The sequence below is a fragment of the Stenella coeruleoalba genome (genome assembly GCF_951394435.1).
Source record: "Stenella coeruleoalba genome assembly, chromosome: 9".
In the NCBI taxonomy this organism is placed as follows: domain Eukaryota; kingdom Metazoa; phylum Chordata; class Mammalia; order Artiodactyla; family Delphinidae; genus Stenella; species Stenella coeruleoalba.
This window is the reverse complement of record NC_137155.1, coordinates 71,737,280-71,763,576: the sequence shown is the minus strand read 5'-3', so window position 1 is coordinate 71,763,576 and position 26,297 is coordinate 71,737,280. Positions and strand designations below refer to the sequence as shown.

At 35.4% G+C, this 26,297-nt stretch overlaps 1 protein-coding gene across 16 annotated transcripts in view; it reads left to right on the top strand.

Moving 5' to 3' along the window:
• LOC307192094 (uncharacterized protein) overlaps nucleotides 1–26,297 on the top strand; it is an 868,937-nt gene that overhangs the window by 11,564 nt on the left and 831,076 nt on the right. For all 16 annotated transcript variants that reach the window (XM_079932631.1, XM_079932629.1, XM_079932628.1 and 13 more), the window contains one exon: nucleotides 17,166–17,299. The gene's annotated coding sequence lies outside the window, so the exon portion shown is untranslated. The remainder of the gene's footprint in view (nucleotides 1–17,165; nucleotides 17,300–26,297) is intronic.

Genomic DNA, 26,297 nt, shown 5'->3' with positions numbered 1-26,297 from the left:
CAACCTCTCTTTTTGGGTCCCCTGTATTATTTTCTTGGTTGTTCCGAGATTTCTGCTGTTAGCTGTTCAGATGAAGGGCTGGTAAATGCAAATTTACATCAGCAGTGTAGAACCTTGCTTCCTGAGAGAAGCAAAGGGCAATTCAAATACAGAACTTTACAGCAAAGGAAGTAGCTCTTGTGTAGTTTCTTCTCTATTTGGTGAAGCTAGTGCACCAGGATAAAGTCCTTTGGTGTTTCTGCCCAACCTCCTGGCCAAGTGTATCATGAAGCTGCTCCTGTGCTCCTCCTGGCCGGGCTGCCTCCTTGTCATGCAAGATCCATGCCTCGGGTTGACAGATAAAATACAGAATGCTCAGTTAAATTTTAATGTAAGATAAACAACAAGTATGAACCAAAGTACATGGGAAAATGCAATTGCAGTAAAAATTTTTTCATTGTTCATCTGAAATACAAATGTTCCTGGGCATCCCGTATTTTTTTGTTTGCCACATCTGGCAAACCTAGCCATACTATATCCAGTGAAATTCTCTGTGCATCATTGAGAAGCCAATATAGCTAGTGGCATTCTTGACTTTCTAGGAGACCATATAAAATCATATCTGAGGGCATCATCTCGAGTCAGATTGCCAGAGTGGACATCTTGGTTCTTTCACTTATTGTTTTACTTTGGGTAAGATACTTGAGCTTTCTATGCTTTAGTTTACTTTCTTATGAAATTGGTCTAATAAGTGTACCTACTTCCAGGGTCAATAGGAGTACTAATTGTGATAATTCATATTAGGCATTTAGAAAAGTATCTGGCACATAATAAACTCTCTATAATTATTAAGTATTGTTATTATCTCTGCTAGGAAAACAAGGACATGCCAGGCCTCCCTCAAACAACTGAATGGAAATGCTTTTCCTCTAAAACAGTAAAAATGATCCCAAATTTAAACTCCCCATCTGCCCCATAGATTCTCCTTGCCTCCAATGTTCATGCTTCCAATTTAAAAAGGTGACAGGGGGGTCTGCCAGCCCATCCACTGATTGCTTCCTAAGAGTCTGAACCATTTTCTCCGGAGAGGAATTTTGAACCAGACTTCAGTGCCTTGTCATTTCATCTGCACTAAATCTAGCAGAAATACGCTGCTATTTCTGACAATGGAAATGATAACCCTTCTCTGGTCCTTTAACTGATGCAGATTAGTGTCTATTTTTATATTCCTTTGGTCATTTCAGGAGATATGTAACAGGATGGAAATTAAACCCATGGACTCAAGTTGTCAGCTATCTCAGTATTCCAAAGCATAAGCAGAACCTTCATTTTGTTTTAATCACTTGACTGTATTGATACTTAACAACTCATATGATACTTAAAATTCAGAGAGGCAAGGATGGAGAAAAGATCTTTCAACATAAGCTTCATTGACTGGCTCACTTCTGTGTTGTTTATAAATTTTGGCTCAAACCTCCTCACCAGTTCTCTATATGTTAATATATGAAATTCCCTCTTTCTGCAGTTAATGTAATACAGATCTAATCCTTATGCAATGATTCTAGCATAGGCTTCTTTCCAGTCCTCTGGAGTTATTTATATGCAATTTTCAAACAGAGATGATCTTTCCTATATGCACTAATAATATTTACATTTTTAAATGGAACACAGACTTAAAGTTGAGGTAAAAGGTTATGAGGTCAAAGAAACATAGAGATTAGATCTTTAACCAGGGCAGACAGTTACATATTGAAAATAGCAATATCATATTTTTGCAAATTTCATGCTCTCATTAGAGACATAGATGCCTAATTGAAGGAGGATTTCTTTTTTAAAAGAACAACTATGTTTATTAATACCTGTTAAGTAGCCCAGATGAAGGTCAGTGGCTATTAGAATAAAAATATATCTGAACAATTCCAAACAATGAAGTCTAAAACACTGAGTAAAAAAGAGATGGAGATAATGGAATAATATTTCAAACAATCAGTGATAACAAAGCAAATGTAAAATCATAACTAATAGAACTGGTTTTTCAAGGGGTGAAGTTGCTATTTACAGGAAATCTAAATATTGAAAGATTATTTTAATGGTACTGTATACAGCTCTTGATGAATTAAAAATTTTTTTTAAATCATGGGATGAATACAGAACCAAAGCAAGGTATGAAAGTAAAAAGCAGATTAACTGAAAAATGTTCTCACTTTTCCCTGGTTCTCTGGACTCATCCCTCCAGAGAATGAGTTTCATGAAAGAGCAGTCTATAGACCTCCCATTAGCTTGCAGGGGTCTTTCTGCCTTTTTACATTAGAATAAGGTTCTTGGTGGAATGGCTGACACTTTGTGCTCTCAACTGTATGAAGTTAGATCTTTTGTAGAGATGATGAATAGCTCCTTCAGTGTCTAACAGAAAGTTTCCTATAGTTTATCTCAAGTGGTAGAGGTTTATACTATCGACGTGGAGCATTTTGACACATAATGTTACTTTCTTTTACACATTGACTCTCGTTGCAGTCTCACACCTTGTAATCTGAAAATAAAATATATTTATAATTTACCCTCAGAAAATGTGACAGCTACCACATTCCACCTATAAATTTAAGGAATGTTGGTATACCAATATATGTGCTAGATAGGTCTGAGGTCAGCAAACTGTTTCCTTTTTTTTTTTTTTTTTTTTTTTTTTGCGGTACGCGGGCCTCTCATTGCTGTGGCCTCTCCCATTGCGGAGCACAGGCTCCGGACGCAGGCTCAGCGGCCATGGCTCACGGGCCCAGCAGCTCCGTGACATGTAGGATCCTCCCGGACCGGGGCACGAACCCGTGTCGCCTGCATCGGCAGGCGGACTCCCAACCACTGAGCCACCAGGGAAGCCCAGCAAACTGTTTCTTTAAATGGCCAGACAATAAATATTTTAGGGTTTTGGGGCCTTATGGTTTCTGTTGCAACTACTCATTTCTGCCCTTTTAAGGAGAATGCAGCCATGGAAAAGCTGAAGACAACATGTAAACAAATGGCATGGCTGTGTTCCTATAAAACTACATTTACAAAAACAGGTAACAAGCCTGTGGACCTTAGTTTGCCATTCCCAGTACTAGTTAACTCCATTTTTATGTAATGAAGTAATAGCTTGCTCTTTTATCTTTTGCTTTAAAATGTTAAATAGGGTGCATCATTTTGTTTCTTACATCTCTAAAGTAAGTATACGATACATAACTCCGATACTTTTTTATGCATGTGTGTTGCTTATATGTATAAACTACAAATTATATTTAAACTTTTATAGATTATTTTTTCATAATCAAAAGAAATATTTCATAAAATATGCTTTCTAACATCATAACTATTTCAAGAAACTCACCTCTGTATCTTTTATTTTTATTGAATTTACATGAATAAACAGCACAAAGGGAAAGGCAAAAATTCTTTTCTTAACCTTAAAAGGAATGGCCCAGGATAAATATAGTAGCTCATCTCAAACAAGCCCTAATATGAAAAAGAAAACAAAAGTTATAAATTAGAACTACTTTGATCAGATATCATCCAATAAAACCTAACAACATACCAGTTAAAGCATTCAGAGACGGGTAGAAGAGTAATGAAGAATACATAACTTTTCAAAATGAGGTTAGTCCAATCCCATACATCTGACATGTGAATAAATTCCATTTGAAACCCTCAGTAGAAGTACTGTATGTTAAAGAACAAAAGAGGCAGCTTCAGGCTGTTTTTCTTAATTTTTCTAATTCATTGTTTTAATGGAATAGAAGAATTTGGTGGGACTGAAAGAAAAAAAAGAAGAAGAAGCCCTCTCTGATGAGCTCTGCATTTGCAAATAGTGCCTGCCACCTGACTAAAGTACAGTACTTTGAATGATGGTGATATTGTCAGTGATGCATTTTAAATCAATGTAGCCTAAAAGACGGCAGGATCTTTTCTTCATTTCACATTACTGTATTTACCATCTTCCTGGCCTTTTCTTAGGTAATAAATAATAAAGGAACTTATCTTAGAAAAAAGTGACCATGAAGGAAAAATTTCTGAACCACAGTTTTATTAATAATAATTATTATTATATTATTAATTCTAACAAACTTTGACAAGAAATTGTAGTTCTCTTGTGAAGATTAAGAATCATCATGCTCCCATAGAATCAGTGTTTTTTCTGATGAGCCAGAAACCACAGTGGGGATTTCGATACTCAATTTTAGCCCCAGGTTAAGTCAGAGAGTACAGTGTCTCAAAATTAGAATAAAATAAAAGAACTCATTAAAGACATATTATAACCAGGAGCATTAAGTCTTAGTTAGATAAGACTTTGAAAGAAAGTGATAATAAATAACTCTTCCACTGTATTAAGAAATACATTATGGTTTCTGCCTAAGATACCATCATGTAAGTAAACCTGGTGACTATCTATGTGGAGAAATTAGTAATCATTCTATTTATTTATTTATTGTTACCAGAACTGGGAAGTTTGTTTCCTGATTAGAAATTCTGTCTTTTATTTTCCTGGTAACTGTAACAGCATGTGCCGTGTAGATATTAGAGACTCATGCTTGTTGAGATATTAGTTGATACATGTAGAAAATTTATTTAGCTGCAAAAATAACAGGAAGCCAACTGCTTAACAATAAGAAACAATTGAAAAGAATACTAAAAATGTATTACCTCTCTGTATCACAGAAGGTTCTTAGTTGTAGGTGATAAAAATCAACTCTAGATGATTTAAGAGAAAAAAACATCTCGAAGCCAAACCTTGCAAACCTTGTCCCATGAAAACACCATTGTCATTGCCGGTGGGCATAGACAGTCCAGTTTTCACCACTGGCACCACCAAAACTGAACTTGGGATACTGAGGCCAGCAATGCTGCCCAGTTGCCCCTGGAAAGTGAACATATCCACTGCTGGTTCCACTACTCTCACTCAAAGTGCTTTCTTCATGGTCCATGCTCGTTCATGTCACTGGCTCTTGTTAAGATCTAGTGCAGAGTCTAGCTTGCAGTCTGACCTGCAAGGGAATATGGGAAAGTGAGTATGTAGCAACTTTAGTTTTCTAATATAGGGCTGGCTCTACCTAATAAGAAGGAGGACGTCCTAGCATAGAAAAAGGATTAAAATTTTTGATAGTTAAAAAGAAAGACAATTGTCTACTGCTCCCATAGAATCAGAAGTCCAGTGGATGAGGAATTCTAGGTTGATAATTTTTTAACTCCGTGCTGTCAGTAAGAACCTAGATTCTTCCCATCTCTTCCCTCTGCAGTCCTCAGTAAGTTGGCCTTTAGTCTTTGCTTTTTTTTTTTTTTTTTTTCCTTAATTGTCTTTCTTCATCTACCCATAAGTTTCCTAAGGCAGCTGCAGAATTTCTAAATCAGTCTGTATTCCAGGCCCAGGGAATATAGCCAGGGAGAAAACTGTCTGGGCTTAAAAGCATGAAGTTTTCTAGATTGGTAGCCTGTAGCATCAAGAGAGACATTTGATATACTTGAAAGATATTCACTTAAAAGTGCCAGCCCTGGGAGTGAGTGAGCAAGACGTAAAGTCTCCAAGGATAAAATTGTTCTTCTTTTATTACTGCTTGAACCCCGGGGGAACAATAACAAGAAGCCTGCAGAAGCCCCTAGGACTACTTATTGATATGAAGTAATTCTTGAAAAGGGTTCCGACCAAAAGGAAGATGGAGAAAGGGATCAATAATTTCATTATCTATTATTGCTACCTCTACAATTATCCTATAGGGCTCCAACATGTACCCCACAGAAACTATCCAAACCCACTAACATACCAATATTATAACTTTATCCTTTTGAGTCTTAAAAAATATTCTATTAAAGCATCAAGAAACTGTCTCAGTTAAAACTCTTTCAGTTGTAAGTGAAAGAAAACTTAATTCACCTGGCTTAAGCAAAAGGAGAACTTATTGGATCACACTATGGAAATGTCTATAGGAGATGTTAACCACAGCTTGATACCACCAGGGCTGTGTTTATCTATTTCTACTGCTCTCTTGACTCCAGTCTCAGAGAAGCATCCCTCTGATGGTTACACATGGCATAGCAGCTCCATATTTTATGTCCTCACAACTTCAAGCCCAGTAAAAGAAAAAAATCAAACTACTTTGTTTCCAGATATTCCAACAATATCTCATTGGCTGTGATTAGTTCATATACCCATCCCTGAACCTCCCACTGACCTGACCTGGGTAATGTATCTACCCTGACATGTCACAAAGTCATTCTTGGAGACTGGAGTGTGGTCAACCCAACTAAAGAAGCCCAGAAACTAAGAGAGGGTGAGAGGATATTCTCTCAGATGGAATTAGGCCGAGGTTAAAAAAAAAAACAAAAAAAAAAACAGGTGAATGAATGCTGGGAATGAAAATAAACAGATGCCCCCCTAACACTTTATCAAAAATTAGCTGAACTCTAAAACGCAAAGATTAGAAAGAAAGTAGATATCTAGGGAAGAAAACAGACAAGAAGGAAGAAGTGGATGGCGGATGGAGATGGTTAAGAGCATCAAAGACAAAGAACCTAACTTACAAATTAAATGCCCATAGTAAGCACTAAAAGGAGAGAAGCCTCTGGACTTTTCTGCAGGATTCTAAACCTACAGAAATAAGAAATTGTTTTAAAGCTAGGTGTGAAGCTATTTTTATTTAAATCTGAACGTTGAAATAGTTTCTGAAATTTGGGGCATGTATTATTTACATTTGTTAACATTCAGTATTCTTCATATATTAAGAGCTTACTATGTGCTACTTCCTGTCCTAAATATCTGCGTGCATCTAGTAATGATTAGGAGGACAGGCTCTGAGATGAAACTATTTGTATTTTAGTAATCACTTGACAATTTACTAGCTTATGACTTTGTGCAGAAAACTTTAAACTCTCTATGGTTATTTCCTTATCTATAAAATGGAGAGAGAAAGGGTATGTCATTCATAGGGTTGTCGAGGGGATTAAATAATTTAAAGGGTTTAGAACTTTACTCACCACATAGTAACTGCTGAATAAATAATTATAAGCATTAAGTATTGTTATTATTAAGTATTAATTTCTTTAAGTCTCAAAACCTATGAGATGGCTACTATTATTATGAACAAGGAAACTAGAGAAAAAGAGTTTAAATAATCTTTCAAGCTGCATAGGCAGCAAATTAAGTTGAGATGAGTTGAGTTGGGATCAGAATCCAGGTCTCTCTCCTATATAACCTGCATTGTAAACCACAAATTAAATGCCTTTTAGGATATATCTTCTGCCAGAATTCAGGACTCCTTGCACACAGGAGGAGACAGAGGGGAAAACACAGCTGGGCTCTCTACCTTTTACTTTCAGTATATTTCATGATTCATGGTCTTCAGAAGCAGTATAGGCCACTGTACATTAAGTAATATAGATTGTACTCTGGGGAATAATTAGTCTTATGTAGGCAAGAAACAATCCACATTCTCATTTCGAATTCGTATTTGGCCATAGCCTGAAAATAATAGTAACTCCAAGTTCCACTCGAAAATGTAATAGATCAATCAACCAGGTAGCCTGCATACCATTAAAGACTTAATTTGCTGGGACCAGAAGTCCACCTTTTTCAGTTAAAATAAGACTAATGCTTAGCATATCAATATTTAAGCTGAATCTATTTTTATTAATTAGGATTTGAAGGTTGTCAGAAACTCACTGCAAATCGTCAATTACCTAGTACCTAGGATGTCCCTTATAAGAGTATCACATTATACAGACATAAAAAATTCAGAAATAAAGTGGAATGTGCAGGAAAATCTTCATTTAAAATTGAAAGAATGAAAATTAACCCTTATTCATTAAGAGGACTTATATTTAACTTTATGTCTTTCTAGGTTTTAAAACTATTAAATACTGTACATTTCAGTTCTTTTTTGTTCTACCTAATCCAATTGAATCTACTTTAAATAGCCATAATTGGTGATTTTCTAGATCAAAGTCTTCCTCAGATCAATGAGCAGAGCTTGTCTGTATTGATTACTAGCCATGCCTATGAAAATATCATTTGTTACCTCGGGAATGATAGTGGAATAAAGAGGCTAACACCAAATTGGAAGGAGATCAATGAGTTTCATGTAGATAAAAATAAGCATGTTACCTGAGAAGAGAACATCAATTTTTTATGGACCCTGGACCAAACAGCAAAGGAAAAAAGTGTCTAGTAGGTCAGTCCTCTGAATGCTCAGAATGTCTTCTTATTCATAGTGGAGCTTCTAACCTAACAATTTCATCAAAGAGAAAAGGAAAAAGAATGAAAAGGGTTGAGAATTCTTAATTTCTATTGATTGCTATACAAACAACTCTACATTTTGCTTTTTAAAGTCTAAGCCTCACATTCTCTACATAGTTACGAAAAACAATCAAAATATTTGATTTTCCTGAAGAACTTAGTTTCATATAATTGTTCCATATCCTGAAAACTATGGCTTCTGCTGCATTAAAATAATACGGTCGAATGAGAGAATTATTAATTTGAAACAAAAAAAAAAACTGGAACTAAGGAATCATCTGAACAAAATGGTAGCTTAAAAAAAAAAACTAAGATATCTGACAAAATTTTATTTTTCCTTGAATATGCTTATTGCCATCAGTAGGTTAAATTACCTCCAAATATAGAGGTATATTTTGTATATATATGTATGTATATATGTAATGTATATATAATAATACATATGTATTATGTATATATGTATATATATGTATATATGTATATACATATATATGTATACACATATATATGTATACATATATATGTATATACATATATGTATATATGTATATTATGTATAATGTATATATGTAATAATACATCCCTACTATCCTAAATGCCCAGAAAGTTTTGGCCAAGTCAGAGTTGATGTGAGGGGTGTAGCCAAGGTCTGTTGTAGGTGTTACAATTACCTACAATAATCAGAAGTAGCAGATTTGGTTGAGAGCCAGGCAACCAGAGGTGGAAACTGCAATTTTAGTTTGTATGGATAGGCTGAGGCTACTCACAAAAGGAAAATAACAAGCAGAACTTATATAAGAGAGATAAAATAGAAAATCAGGGATAGAACAAAGAGAGCAGGGACGTTGGTCTGACTGAGAAGGATACCTAAGGGAAAAAAAGGGAATAAAGGTAAAGGATCAATCTTAGAGCAAAGGCCAAGACAGCTCCCAATGGACTAACTAAGCTAACAGAGGCTTTTTGCCTAATGTCTTCTTTAGCAAGATGGTTGAGGAATTCCTTTAGCAGCCACTTAACTATCCTCTCAGATCTGTCCATTCTGATCTTACAGAGGTCTGTGATGTGTATTCTTCAGTCCAAAAGTTTTATGCCCCTATATCTAGAGGTCATTCCACTTCCTCTACAAACAAGGACCTTTCCTGGGGGCTAAGTTCTCAAACTCTGGAATTGTCCATTGGGGTATAGCTCCAGAAAGTGGGAAGTTTATAGCATATAAGAATCCACCACAGTAATCCCAGAATTGGAGTTACTGGCTTACAGCATAGAATGGACAGATTAACTGGGATGCATATATGCAGTGTTTAATTTCTAGGATAGATTGTATTCCATGACTGATTAGTGTGGAAGTCTATAGGATGTAAGTATTTAGGCAGAGACCACTCATATTTTTTGCTGCCATGGCCCCCCGGCTTCTTAAAAGCTTCTGTTCAAAGAGAAGTTGCCTAAGGCTCTTAAGACCAGGCATTGGGGAAAGCCAACAGACACAAAGGATTGGAACAGTTCAAACCACACGTCAAAATTAATGCAGAAAAATTCAACTCAAATGTAGGCTTGATGTTGAAGAGTCTTAACCGAAGATTAGTTGATGGGGCATGGCAATGTGATTTCTAAGCAGTGGCAAAATGTCTCAACATTGGGTGAGTGAACCAATCGCAGAAGATTATGTGAAGCATTTCTAAAATGTGATCAAGACCCAGAAGTTAAAGAAACTAGTAATGGCCTGAGGGCCAGTTGAAGAACCTACAGCCCTAGCAGGCAATTGGAATAGAATCAAAACCAGAGACCAGGTGAGAATGACCAGCCACCATTGGTCCTGAACCGGAAGGAAGTATATAGCCCACAGTTCCACTTCGATGTTCTGGACACAAGTTCAGATCCCTGTCACTAGTAGGAAAGAGCTACAAGGTTCAGAGTGGGTACCTGGGAGAGAAAGAGCAAAGTTGGAGCTTTCAGGTAGCAAGTCTTTGTTGCTGAAAGCTAAGGCAGAGCCGTGTCAGGTGGGAGTGGAAGCTGGTGACTTGGAGGTTTCATAGCACTTATCAGAGACCCTGATGAACTATTTACTTTGCAGACTAGGAGCAGAGCCAAACCTCTCAGCCAAGTAAACAATGAAAGACTAGAGGTAACCGCAATACTTACAGACTGCTCAGCAGTGCATGTGTTGGATGGGTTTGTCCAGGATTTATACTTTCTTTGTTCGTGTCTGTTTCTTAAAATACCTTTGGTGAACACTTACTATTATAATAATAAGATCTGACTTCAAATTGTACATGTTTTGAAACAGTCTTTATTACACTAACTGGATAAGGAATGAATACGTCAGGTAACTGATTATTTCCTCACCTTGGAAAGAGCATATTTCCTCCCTTTTCTTCACTTTCTCCAAACATATAGACCATTTTGACTAGAGAAACATTGTGCAGTAGACTCTTATAAACAGTTTGTGCATGATGACAGACCTAACTGATCAACTGCTAGTTTAAATTTATTCACTGAAGTAACAATATGAATAAGATATGTGTATAAATGTTATTGTTCACCATGGGGCTAAAGTAATATTCACAGCAGGAAGAATTATTAGAAAATTATTTGTGTAGAATTTAATTTATATTTTGGGTGAAAGGAAACAAAAACAATAAGTAGCTGTGTAAGTTTCTGTAACTTAATTGCAGATATCTGTATATAATAATATGTTAGCTGTGCTATTAAATTATAACATTAAGAAAAAACAAAACACTTGTAGAAATTCAAACAGATTACCTTTAGCAGCAAGAGTTATAACAGATGATGAAACTCATGATGTAAATAGTATTCTGATTAATTATGTTTCCAAATTTTTCATGCTATTAGCCAATTTGAATCTTTAGTCACTTAGATGTTGCTTTGGTAAGCCTTAAGAAATTATATCAATGATAAAACATGCTGTCACCTATGTGAAAACTCTAAAATTATTCTGAGTGATTAAGTAAGATTTGAAGCCTGGACAGTGCTGGTTATCTACTCCTGATACTTTAGTCACTTTCTGACTCATATTTTCAAAGTGTTATTTCTCCCTGTGTGTAAACTATTGACCAAAATCCTATTGGCCAATGCTCATTGCACCCCCTGATCATCTCATCGTTGTCTTATAACTTCAAGCTATTTCTTAACTGTTAAATATTCAGAGAAATGGGTGTTTTTTTTCCCGGTTACTTCACTCCAATTTCATCTCCACAATTCAATTATATTTAATTTAATTTTTCTCTTACAGTTTTATTGAGATATAATTGACATACAGCACTGTATAAGTTTAAGTACAGCATAATGATTTAACTTACACACATTCTGAAATTATTGCCAAACTAAGTTTACTGAACATCCATCATCTCATATAGATACAAAATTAAAGAAATAGAAACATTTTTTTTCTCTGTGGTGAGAACTCAGGAGCGTTAACAACTTTCATTTACAAAATACAGCAATTTTAATTTTACTTATCATGTTGTACATTACATCTCTAGTAATTATTAACCTTATAACTGGTAGTATGTACTTGGACTGCTTTATCCAATTCCCCTCCCTCCACCTCCCTACCTCTGGGGACCACAAATCTCATCTCTTTTTCTATGAATTTGTCTGTTTGTTTGTTTCTTTTTGAAGTATAATTGACCTACAACACCATGTTAGTTCCTGTTCCATAACACAGTGATTTGATATTTCTATACATTTCAAAATGATCACCACTATAAGTCTAGTTACTATATGTCACTATACAGAGATATTACATAGTTATTGACTATATTTTCCGCACTATACATTTCATACCCGTGACTCATCTATTTTACAACTGGAAGTTTGTACCTCTTAATCTTCCTCACCTATTTCTTTCCTCCCCGCCCCCACTCCCCGGCAACCACCTGTTTGTTCTCTGTACTTATAACTCTGTTTCTGTTTTGTTGTGTTTGTTCATTTGTTTTTTAGATTACACATGTAAGTAAAATCATACAGCATTTGTCTTTGTTTGACTTATTTCACTTAGGTCCATCTAGGTCCATCCATGTTGTCAAAAAGGCAAGAGTCCATCCTTCTTATGGCTGAGTAATATTCCATTGTATATATATACTACTTCTTTATCCATTCACCTATTGATGGGCACTTAATGTAGCTGCAACCATTTAATCCTTTTAAAAGAATTTAACCAGACCATGGAGAGGGGAAAGGCACTAAAATTGTTGTTACTGGAAAAAATCTTAATTGGGAAGGCATTAGGGCAATTTCTATCAAATGTTCAAATGTTTTTACCTTTCAACACAGGATTTGTACCTCCAAAAATTTATTCTACAGGTATACACACTTACCTGCAAAATAACATATGTAAAAGATTGTTGTCAATTATTTTTAGTTGTAGTATCATCTGTAACAGCAAGATATTGGAAACAACCTATAAAATGAAATTATTTCCAAAATACAATGCTGAGTAAAAGAGTGAAGTATAGAATAATATGCACAGACTGTGATAATTAGTATTTACAAGGACAGAAAATAGTATACATACATACTGGTTCATATACACATAAAATATCTCTGGAATAATACACAAACATTGATAACATTGGCTGCTTTCAGGACAGGGAACTGGATGGGACAGATGGGATGAGTGGGAGACTTTTCACCATATACCTTCAAATACCTTTTGAGTATTAAATACAAGAATGTGTTGCCTATTTGATAAATAGATATATATTTAAACAAAATTTGAAGTAACTCATCTTGGCAGTAATTAGGTAGCTAAAATAATACTTGGATAATTGAATGATTTGGAGGAAGAATGCACTGTGCATGCCTGAATATAAGAAGAGATTCCCATCTCCCCCGTTATCTTTTTAAAGGAGAAAATTAGTTGATTTACATGTAAGCACTTATAAAATATCTCACACTATAGGTGCTTTCCCAGTTACCTTATTTTGAACATCAACATTCTCTTTGCCAAGTCGCTTCATTTTTTTAAAGATCAATGCTATCGTTGCATGACCTTAGAGGTTAACTGATGGGATTTTTATAAACAAAGAAATGGAAATTTAACAAAGTTTTATTTCTCAATAGGTATTGGATCTGGTTTAAAAATGATGTACTTTATGGTTTGGAGATCAAAACAACAATGAAAAATATGTCTGAATGTTAAGCTCAGGGGTTCTTTATCTTTTGCAATATACTTTCCAGGGACAATTCACACAAGAATGAAAAAAGTGCTGTACAATCATAGGTGAATCTAAAAATAATATTCTCTGGAAAAAATTTGTTTAAAAACTTTAAAACTTTCCTAGTGATGACTAAGAGACTGAGGTCAAAGATATAGTGAAGGATTTTTAAAAACAATCATGAAATTAGAGTGGAATAAAGTAATATTAATAATTATTTTACATAAGTTTTTAATATGCATAAATAAGGTAATTATTTTAATATTGTAAGTAGACATTTGACTACCTCACTTGCATCCGTAAATATTTGTGTGTTCAAATTGACTAAAAAGAATCTTTGATTGGATCTTCTCTTGAAAAAGTGGGGAATTGCCTTATTTCATGATCACCTTATATTTGGTAATGTAAGATATCTTGAACTTTCCCAAATAAATTTATTTGCAACAGTTTCCAAATCTGAAAGTGAGATTCCTTTTGCTTTGTGCTTTTCTAACCATATACCTTTTAATGTACTGTTTCAGATTCAGACAACTCTTATTCCACAGCACTATAAAGTATCTTGTAACTACATAGATGGCATAAAAACAGGTAAAATTGCCTTTGAATCACATTATGTAAGACGCATGACAACCCAAGGAGTAGATAAAATCCAAAAATAAAATCATTTTAATAAAAGCTTAGGTCTCTTTGAGGCTTTATTTCCTGCAGTGTCAAGAAGACTACAGAATAAAAGCCTTTCTGTTTCATTAGTAAAGACCACTGTATTATCACGGAGTTTGCAAATTATCCACAGCTACTTCAAATAAATACTTCTTCACAGTGCAGCACTCTTAAAATATTTGGGGTTGTCTGAACAAATCAAATGAACTCATGCACCCATGGGAAAAAAATGCATGAAAGTTGAAAACACAAACACTACTGTGGCTTATGGAATTTGTAGTTTAATGTAAACAGGGTGGCTGAAATGCTAATCTTTTATTTATTTAAAACAACGAGGAAGGTCATGAAAATAATTCACCATACTGATTCTGGCATGTAAGGGAAAAGTGAAAACCCTGTCAGCAAAGAAAGGAATGTTAATACAAAATTAGTTTGCTGGATTCAGCTCATGTTGTTTACTGTAGTTTTGATGGTGAGAGCTCTCTTTTTCATGAAGGCTAAAAAGTGGTTTGTACGCTTTGTTTTATGAGTGATGCCTATATAGAGAGTAAGGATTTAATATAATTTTTAAGCCTAAAATTGGTACTCATGGTGAGCTAAACCATAAATCTTAATGAATATGTTTTTAAAGGACACATTTTCCTGTATATTGTAAGATCGTCGTTTACATGTAAATAAAAATTAAATTAAGGCATTCATTAATTTGATTAGTAATTTCCAACAAAATTTCCCTATTATTTTGGTGGAATTCCTGTACTTAAGGCTTTCAGATGAAGGTCACATGAGCAAATCTTGTTTTGTCAGGTGGATGGTCTACGGTATACAGAGCCTTGATAGAAACCAGCTGCAATGACCTGACATTGGTTCAGGCTGAAAACTCAGACAGTGCAAACAAATACTATATCTTAGCTCAAAATACTCGCCACATCTGCCAACAATTAGTTCTGTATCAAACCTAGAAGGGGGCAACGAAAAACAGGATCAGATTTCAGAGAAAGCAAATAAACAAAGGGCCGTGCATCATTAGTCATCAAATGGTTGCAGAGGTACCCAATTTCTAGAATAAAGCTCAGGCTGTCAATCCTATGGTTCAGCAGATAGTGTTAGTTAAGAGAGTTGCAGGGACGTTGCAAGTTGATAGACTAATCAGGCCATTGACTTATGGGTGCCACCCAACAACTGTTTATTATTCTAGATAGCAGAGACCATCCAGAGAGGTTAGAGCACTAACCTTCAGCAATGGGAGGTTTAAAAAGCATTCAGATGTCATCTACTGACATTTCTGGTCAAGATTTATGACACAGTTCTAGGTGGCAATAGATAAGAAAAAAGACCGATTTTTCCTGCTGTCCTACTTTCTCCCAGAAATTCACTTTTCTAACTCTCCTTTTAGCCTTCCTTCAACTTTTCTAAGACAATGGGTCTATTCAGGATGATTTTTAAATTTTGACTCTAAAATGTGACTTACTGGATGGGTTATTCCTGGTATCATGATTCATTTTGGTGGCTTTTTTGGTTCACTTTCCAAACCAAGAATTGTCAGTTTCCCCTATGCCCCTGTCAAGTTGGCTGTCACAGTTGGCTCTCCATGACTTAGCACATTGATGGGCAAATACTACTCCAGATAGTGAATTTTAGGCTCGCCTTCCAACCAGAGTCAGTAACTTTCTCCCCTTCTCCCCTCATGGTAGATACCCATCTTAGAGAGCTGAACTGCTGGATGGAATAGACCTACCCAGGGTAATGGGCTTTTCCCACAGAGCTTCCCCCATCACTCTGTTCCTTCCAGTAAACTTTTCTCTTCCCTTTTCCCTGACTTGTAGTTCATCACTTTTTCTGGAGTGTTAATCAACAAATTCACTCTTAAGTCTTATCTCTCTTATTTCTTTTTTTGTTTAGCTATGTATCAGAGATATCGGAAAATGAAGGACAAGATAGAGGAGATAGATATATAGATATGTATCTCTGTATATCTCTATATATGTATGGGGAAAAAGAGAGTCATATGTTGGATTACATTATCTGCAGAATGTAGGTAATTGAACTGGGTGGGGAAAGAGATTTATTAAACAAATAATTCTTTTAGATCCAATCAACGTTTATTCAAGAACATTATTTTAAATATTCATTAGTAATAAATGAAAAGTTTGGCTATAGAGTCTCTTCAATATAAAAAGAAGATGGACTTTTCTACTTCTATATTCCACTTGAAAGAATAATTTAATTAAAAGGTAAAGCTAGCAGGAACTTTATAATCTGCATGCAATGCAGGATATTATATAATGACCTTCATTTAAAACCCAAATCATTAAAACTAGTAAGTCTAACTGGTGACAAGGGAGATTTCAACATCCGGCCCAACAGCTTAAAAATATGAATAAAAATCATAGCTTAAATGAATCAGTCCATTGAGAACTTATCGCAAAGTAAAATGAGAGAAGAAGAAAGTTACCTAGGCAATGAATCCTTCTGCTGCACTATTTTATCTTTTGACATGTGCTTCTTTTTTCTTCTTTTTTTTTCAGAATTTCCTCCTCTGTATAAAATAAACCCAAATCTATTTCCTAGGAAAAAATTATTTTAGACAATTTGGATGCACCAGAGAAAATAATCTTTAGAGGTGGTTAAATCACTTCTTATCCACCCCAACCTCATTTGTCACATAATCTCCAGGGAAGTGAGCATTTGAAATAAAGTGGGGGAGCTGCAGCCCCATAGAGAAGCAGAGAGAATTGACTGATAACAATTTCTGGACATTTTTCAGCAGTAAAACACTAGCTAGAAGCTATGAGTTTCTTTTGTGTAACATATCTTTGTTTCGGCATTGACTTCATATGATGTGACTCTTTAACACAGATAGGATTAGATCAACATTTAAATGGAAGCAAAAATATCTTTTAGTTGTTGAAATTGTTTCTAAGCTTTGGAGCAAAGCAGCATAACTAAGTGAAACTTTTATTACAATTATATAGGTGATACTTCACATTCACCAAATTCTGTTTTCATACTTTTTCTCTCAGACTTTTTGTATCTGTTCTTTGTCTGTTTACTTTCTCATGTGAGTTATTACCCCAATTTCCCTTTGTCTCCTCCAGTCCTGAGTTCCCAGGTGGCAAACGATACCAACTTTTCTTCCTCATGATGACTTCCAGAAGTGAAAAAACGAAATCCAGAACACACTGTCTTCTTAGGAAACATGATGCCAGAGTTACTAGAAGAAAGATGAAAAGTAAGTCAAAGTGATTATTTGATGTCGTATAAAAAAAAAAATTGTCTTGAGTTTATTACAACCTTTAACAATTGACTATGGCCTCACTCAGAAGCTGAATGTGCACTAAAACAATAGAACAAAGAATAAAATATATCCTCAGCCACTGAATGTATTTATTTATAAGCAACAACCAGTTTGATTAGTTATTTTAGCATAAACTTACTAGCCGCTCTTGTTAACCAATAATTTAGTCATATAATTAGTCAAACTAATTGCTCAAACAGATTTGACTAAACAAATCAATTTATAGATATACTGGATATGTGGCATTAATGTAGTAAAGGCTAGTAAGTAACCTTAGAAAGGAAAACAAGACAATAGGGTAGAGTGAATTGTCTTTATCAAATCATTGTTCTATCTTTTCACTATTGAAAATAGGTTTAATTGAAAATAGGTTTCATTGTAATAGAAAAAATATTTACTGGGTTAGGAGTCTAAAGACTGAGCTGTAGTCCTTGGTCATCCTCCTTGTTTGGTCATGTTAGAAAAAGGATGTGTGTACTTTCTGGTCCTCATCTTTTTGTAAAAACATTATGCTAGCTAGATCATCTTATTCTCACTATCTATGGTTGGATGTGATGCTAGGTCTGGAATATGTGTCCCAAAGGACAATACAAATATGAAGCTAGACAGGTCTTTAAGTCACTAAATTTCAATGAATATGTATTACTAATTAATGGTATTGTTATTAACATTTCATAATGCAGCTAAAAAGGGAATAAGCTTGTAACTACGTGAAATATGAAAAGATTACCAAAGACATTTGATACTACATAGTACACTAATGGAATTTCTCTTGTTAAAAATAATCCCCATAAATTGTTTTTAATAATTGCCTGGATTTTCAATGACCCTGCTTTACAACAAAATAATTAAAGTTTAAATTAGGTTTATAACAATAACCTTAGGAGACACATAGCACAACAATCTATGTGTCTTTGCTTTACTCGGCATTAATTTTAAAATTTTGTTATTTTAACATTTAGTTTCATAGTATATTAAAGCATGTACAAATGAAACTTGGTATGTTACTTAAGAAACAGTGTGAAATATGTCGTTCAGTAGGTAAATTTAAGTTACTTTTTGGAAACTATTTCCTGGGCATTGTTTAATTCGGCAAAATAACGGATAATGAATTTAATTTGATGTAGTGATGAATAAACACTAAAATATCTCAAACGTTTTTAAAGAGTACTATATATAGTGCATACTATCCTGATAGTTAACTATGTAAAGACTGGCAAAGATTTACCTGACACCCTGTACTGATTTATTGAATCATTCACTAATTCAACAAACATTTAGTGAAGAAAATTTCAGTTTTATCATTTACTAATTTAACCCAATAATTTCACTGAACCTCATTTTTCTCTAATTAATAATCCCTAACTCATATGGTTGCTGCGTGGATTGAGAGGAATAACACAGTAAAGTCAGGACAAAATAAAGTTTTGTTGAACTAACTTATCATTTTCTCCATCCTATCATACAACAGGTATTGTGTTAGGGCTTTAAGATTCACATGTGAAACACCATTCCTGCCATTAAGAAGTCTCAAAATGAGTGCATGGGTCTATTTATTTTGGGTGTGAGAGAGAAACAGGGCAGTATAGTGATGTCAATGAATTGATAATTACTTTGGGAACCCACATTAATTGTGGAGATGAAGAATTCTCCAGACTGAGGTACATTTTGACCTAGATTTTAAAGAAAAAATGAGATTTTCATATCAGGGGGCAGAGAGAGGAATATTACCAGGAAGAAGGAACAGCAAGTGGCTGAACTAACCAGCAAGAGGTGAGAAATTCAGTTTGGCACAGTGTGTTGTAGCAGAATGATACAAGACGGCACATAAAATGGGTGTGAACCTGTTATAAAGATCTTTGCATGGTGATCTAAAGAATTTGGAATTTATCCTATAGGTTGGCCCAAAACTAAAAGAGATGTTTTTGGCAGGATCAGTTTTGCCTTGAGCGATGTTACTTAGGCAGTAGAGTGGAGGATGAAAGGTCAGGAGTGAGAATCTTATGACTAAAGTATGAAAAAGGAAGTTGATGTACAGACATGGAGACACCAGAATAAAGGAAGTAGTTTAGAATCCATGGGGATGTCTGGGATAACCTTGGAAAAATAAGTAGAACAGGATTAGAAAAGGAGCAAAGACAGAATCCTATGAATGAACAGTATTTCAGGAGTTCAAGGAGGTGACAGATGAAACAAGATAGATTGTTCAGGAAGAAAAATTTAGAGAGAGTCAAGGTGGATGGTATCAAACATCTCCATCCTCTGAGGCAGGCACAGGGAAGGTAAGTGGCCCCATGAAGGAAAACAATTTCTTTGCTAGTCACTGTGTTTATTTACTGATTATTAATCACTGATCTGATTTAGTCATTGTCACCCCAAGAGTTAGGCACAGGGGTTTCAATTGCCTAAGGAGAAATTAGAAGCTAAGAAATCTTCAAAGGTTTGCCCAGGATCACACAGCTATGTGAGGTGCAATAGGGAAGTATAGCAGCAGAAGGATAGTAAGTTGAGTGAGTTCTTCCATAGACTTTATTTTCTCTGTAAAGACTGGAATGTGGAAAAAGAGAATTCATGAATAAGGTATACTTTGGGAATAAGCTATCTAGAATGTGAAAGGGACTTTTCCAGAGAAAGTAAAACACTGCTGGACCCTGTGGAGATGGGAATTGGTAACCTCAACAGTAGTACCAGTTTTCATAACTGTGGTTTTCTGCAGCAATCTTTGCCTTCTGAGAGCAGAAGAGAGAATACACTCATGAAGGTTGTATTTCATCAGTTTTGCTCTGTTGGGGGACTTTCATGGACTCTTTAGGTCAAGGTCGTAACATGAAATGCTTATAGGAGTTTGCTAGGCAACTAAAATTCGAGGCACTTGGCCATTGGCTCCCTGGGGAAGATGGAGCTGTGAAGAACTGAAAATTTAAAGGAGCTTCAGGTACGTGGACCCTGCAAATTATTGCCATGAGGAAGCCTGGGTCACAAGATATCAGATCTTCAAATTTTTCAAAATAGAATGGAAATGCAGATTTTAACATAAAGTCTAATTTTAAAATATTGGCTCTTTAAAAGCAAAACTATATTTCATAAATAACCTACAGCCCTAGTTTGTGACTTGTACTTGAAATGACTCTCCTTGTGAACTTGCAGAGGCTAATTGTATATAAAATCAACAATTGTTTTTATAGTTCCGTATACTCCATTCATATGTTAGTCCTAACAGAATAAAGTTTCACCCAAGATTTGGACACCATTCAGAAAATATTTAAAGAACTTCATTTGATGACTTGGCTGTAACCAAACCTGAATCCAGAGACCATTTGGGAGTTGGGATGTCATCACAGTTTCTGTTATGTTTCCTGTATTCTGGTAAATCACATTGAAACGGAAAGACATAACTAGTCAAGGTTTTCCCATACTCTGCACAGTGACAGTCTTCTGGGATGCCTAGGGAAAAACATATTTTAAAACAATTGAAATTTTAGGTTGACATTTCTCAAAACTTTTTCCTATATGGGTAATAAAAAACTGAATATATTATACAAGATAACACTGAGAAGACTAATAAAATGTTTTTCTCATCTTCTACATGCCATCCATGTGCTATATGCTGGAAACACAGAGGTTCAAATCACTATCATCTTTCCCTGGGACTTAAAATAGTAGAAAAAGCACAGATCAGAACTGAACATTCTCCAAGTCTTGTCACTTGCATACAAATGTACAGGTGACACAGCACTACTTAGAGTAAATCTGGAGCAGAAATAACTCTGGCTTCTGACTGATTTCAGTTTCACTTGTTCCTGGTTTAGAGATAATAATAATAGATTAGTATTAAATGGAAATAAGTCAAGGTCATGGTTTTTTGGTCATAAGTGAAATTCATCACCCTCGGCCTTTTTTCCTATATCTCCTCTGACTTCTGCTGAAACTTTTCCTATTCAGATGACTTATGTGGAGAATTTGAGTAGTATTTCTGTAGTAGGCTTCAATACGATATTCAGTCCTTAGTAAGAAAATTACACTACCTATCAAATTGATGTTCAAATGCTACCATGGCTTTATGGGACAGCCTTCCTCTCCTTTGATATTAAATGTTTCCAGTAGAGCAGACAGATTTGTTTCAAGTTGAGATGAGACATTCATTATTAACTTAAAAGGGTTTCATTGGCTGATTAGTTTGCTCTCCAGTCAAGTTCTGAACACTCACATTTCTTTTAACTATTTTTGATCCACAAATAATTTCTTTCTAATAGCTTCAATTTTTCCATCTTCCTATAACTGGAAAGCGTTTTTTTATTTCCTTATTTAACATAGAGAAAATGGTACTTCCGGATCTTCATCTTCCCTTTATCTACGTGGGGATAACAATTATAAACTGAGGAGTTCTGGTTTTTTCTAAGATGCATAGGTTTTTGACCAAAGACACCATTTGTGCTCACAATAAAACATGACTAGAGATTCCTTTCCCATAACCTGGTGAAAGACAGTGACACAGATGGTGGGGAAGGGGTGTTCTTAAAGTTATTTGATGGCACAATGCCATGCTGTCAGGAAGTGTTGCTCAGGCATCCTCGCCGTGTCTGGTGGCAGTGTGGTGATAACTCGTGTATGGCAGACAGAGCTATGACCGTCTAAATTGACCAAGGTTTGAGCTACGGTAAAGGCAAGGCCCCAGGACAGAGTGTCCAGAAGAACCTCAACTGATGTGAACAGATGTGAGGCATGACTAGTACAGTGAGTTATGAATTCTGTTTGGCAGGAATCCCTTTACTAACCCCCTTGGTGGCTGTGTGAGCTTGGGAATGTTATTTACATTCTGTGACCCAGTTTTCTAATTTGCTTAATGATAACAATATTTCTCACACAAAGTCCTTATAAGGGTAATGGTAAGAAACAAAATGTCATTTAAATTCACAAATATTTACAGATGCTGCTATCTTCCAAGGGCTTACTTTTTTTTTCCCCTTAAAAAAGTTTTCTCTTTCGCCATTTGGTTGTAAAAAATTGAGCCTGAGGACATGTGTGGGAAGACCAGGATTCTATAGAGTAGGGAGAAGAATCCTAAATTGCTCTGCATGAAAAAGTAAAAATTGTGAAATTTCTGGGAAAAAGAGATGGACCTTTTCTGATTTATGAAGTATGAAGAACCCAGCAACTGGGGTGTAGGAGGGGTGTGGAATCTGTGGTTAATGAAAATGAACGAGAGTGAAAAATATGTGCTCGGGTTCAGGCTCTGACTCCAGACCGCCTCATTTTTACTTTTTAATTAGCTCTGTGAACTTTGGGCAACTTTATTAGCTTTTCTGTACCTCAGTTTCCTCATCTGTAAAATGCGGGTTATAATAAAACCTACTTCGTTGAATTGCTATGAGAACTAAATAAATTGATATGTGAAGAGTTGAGACCCATGCCTGGCACACAGTGTTAGATGTGATACATAATATATTTTCCCAGAGTCCAAATTATTAAATTTAGAGTGATACCATGGTGACTAGGAGTGGGGAAGGGGATGGTGGTGAGGTAAGATGCAAGGGCTGGTTTCAGCAAGACAGTTCAGGGAAGAGTTGACCACTCCTGGCCTGGGTAAACTCAAAGCCCTGTGTTATTCCTAATCTTTCATCAGATAATTGTTGCATCAAACCTCACAGACACATAGCTCAATGACAAGAAATAATCGTCAGAGACAATGCAGTCTGAATCTAGAGCTGCAGTGCCCCATAGAAACATAATATGAACCACAAATATAATTTTATTTTTTTGAGAGCCACATTTTAAAAAGTAAAAAGAAACAAATGATGTTTAATAAATATTTTACTTAACACCATACCTAAAATTTATGATTTCAATATGTGATCAATATAAAAATTATTACTGATATAATTACATTCTTTTTTTATATGCCAGGTCTTCCAAATCTGGTGTGTGTTTTACATTTACAGCACATTCTCAATTCAGGCTGGGCATATTTCAAGTGTTTAGTAGCCACAAGTGACTATTGGCTATTGTACTGGACAGCACAGAGCTCAGAGAAATATACCCAGGTGTCTTTTTTTTTAAGTATCATTTTAACTTTATTTATTTATGTTAATTAATTTACTTATTTTGGGCTGTGTTGGGTCTTTGTTGCTGCACGCAGGCTTTCTCTAGTTGCAGCGAGAGGGGGCTACTCTTCATTGTGGTGTGTGGGCTTCTCATTGCAGTGGCTTCTCTTGTTGCAGAGCGAGGGCTCTAGGTGCGCGGGCTTCAGTAGTTGTGGCACATGGACTCAGTAGTTGTGGCTCATGGGCTTAGTTGATCCGCGGCATGTGGGATCTTCCTGGACCAAGGATTGAACCCTTTTCCCTGCATTGGCAGGCAGATTCTTAACCACCACCAGGGAAGTCCCCAGATGTCTTTAAGTACATAAAAAAATCTACTACCACTAAATTCTCTTCAGTCAACAGAGCTTTCAGCCCCTTCATGCTTGTCATCTGGGTACAAAAAGATACAACAGACATTTTAAGACTGTTTTCTCATCCTTAGAACAGATAAATTCTGAGGTAAGCTCCCCTCTCCACTTTATTTTTTTTCCAGTTACATTTATATACAACTGAGTTGAATTTATTTGAAGCATCAAGTCATGCACATGTTAGTGCAAGTAAAGATCTTATTACATTTAAATATGTCTGCACTAATCCAGAGTTGAGACATAACAGTACTTGAGTAAAATCTTTGTAAATCTGCTTCCCTAAACTTGGGATACTGTGAGAAACAATTAGAAAAATGCAACATTATCCTTAGAAATTGTACATGTTGAAGGAGTGGATATTAAACAAAAGTCTGTCAATGACCATAAGTACAAAGTAAATACTAAAAAAATTTTTAACCAAGTAAGAGAAATATTCTTGCAAAAATATCTAGGTTTGCCAAAGATTGTTTCTCATTAAAGCGAGATATTTTATGACACGCCCAATTATTTGTTATATGATTTCTGTGCAAATCTTTATAATTGGACAAAGCCCCAATCCTAAAATGTGCCTCTCTAAATTTATCCAGACTCAATCAGAAGAGTCCATTTGAATTTGTTGTTTTACATAAACAACATTAGAATCTATATCTAAATATCAATAGGTCTCAGTTCACATGTATGATGATATGTGTGTGTGTGTATATGCAAACTAATTATAAAAAACTTTAAAAATATTTAACTATGTTCCTATTAGGCAGAAATTATGTTTCAAGAGAACATTGAAGTACAAACATAGGTTATACAATAGAAGATTTGACAGCACCCCAAGCAGCTAGTCAATAAAAATGAGAAATAGGAATCTATAGTCAGCCACATTATCTCAGAACTATAAGAGTCCTCTCAGGAGAGTCGATCTAAACCCAACGGTTAGGTAACTGGATTAAAGTCTCACAATTATTATCAGAATCAAGAACAAATCTAGATTTCTTACCTAGTTTCTCATCTGGACAGTTAAAGAGAAACAGTTGTAAACAGTCTCTGTTCAAAACAAATGCAACACTTTGGACATTGTTTCTGTTTATTTCTCTTCTTATGGAAATGCCAATTAAATAAGATAATGTGTATAAAGTACTTAGCAAAATGCCTGGTCCATAGTTCACACTTGATAAACTATTATTTTTTATCATTGTTAGCCTTGCATTGGACTTTTCTACATCAGAGATGTATGAATGATAATACTCATATGCACGATCTTCAGTCTTGAAGGACAACAGCATATGTATCTGTGAAATAATCTAAAGCCCTGTAATGGGTGTCATTAAATCTTGTCTACCTGAGGCAGTATAAATCATTCGGGTAAATGAACCAATTAAAAACCAATTACTGACACCGTCTGACAATGGAAGATTGAGGAATGGAGGGAAAGGCTGATAGGGCTTCCCTGAAGCTGGTAGGAAGGCTCTACCCCTGAGGTTCCAGGGAATGGATATGACAAGATGGTTAGATTGTGGCTGTTCTTCTCAGAGACATTGACTCCTGCATTTCTTAAAAATAAATGCTTGCTGGCTAGCTACAAAAATGAACTGCATTGAGTAAATGATCATGTACACGTTGGCTCTCCATTTGATATTTTATTCATTTGGTTTGAAATTCACTTGGAGCAAATAGTTTTCCTCTGAAAATTGTCTGGATTTGGGTCTCTGATTTAATATCTTCAAATCAGTACAAGCCATAAAATTATGACTTCATTTTCAAGGTGAGAAAATTTGGTTAAATCAGATGGGCAGTCTTAATGGAAGCTGAAATTGCCATTTCAGTGGCAAATTTATTTGATACAGTTGAGAGGAAATTGAACAGACATTTTGGGGTGTTTGTTTTACAATAGGCCAATACTTCATTGTTTCACATGGACTTTTAATTTTTCATATGTTGGCTATTTGCAATGGCACAAAACACATTCATATACTAACCATAAATAAATGTAGAAATCATCTTTGTTATTCATATGTAAGAAAACCAGGTCAATGTTTTCCCTTCATATATATAAAAAAGAAAACTTTAGTCTGCTTTATTATTGATATGTGGTTCTAAGGTCCTATGCTTTTATCTGTACTTTCTCCATTTCCAGTCATTGTAACATAATGACAACAGGAAAACACTGCCTGGGTTTTTCTCCTACACTGTTTTTGCTGCACTCTACACAACTGGATCCTTAATGTGCATGTATTGCCTCTCAACACTGCATTTTATTAGCATCCTAATAATGACAACCATTCCTCTAAGGCAGTGGCTCTCAATCTCTAACCCACATTAGAATCATCTGGGGTGCCACTTTAAGGACGTTCCCTTCACTCACCAGAGATTCTGATGTCCTGGGTCCAGGGTGGGGCCCAGGAATGTGCACTTTAGCAGTCACTCTAAGTGGATATGATGCAGGTATATGATGATTTCCTATAGAAAAATGTGGTTCCTAAATGAGTCCAT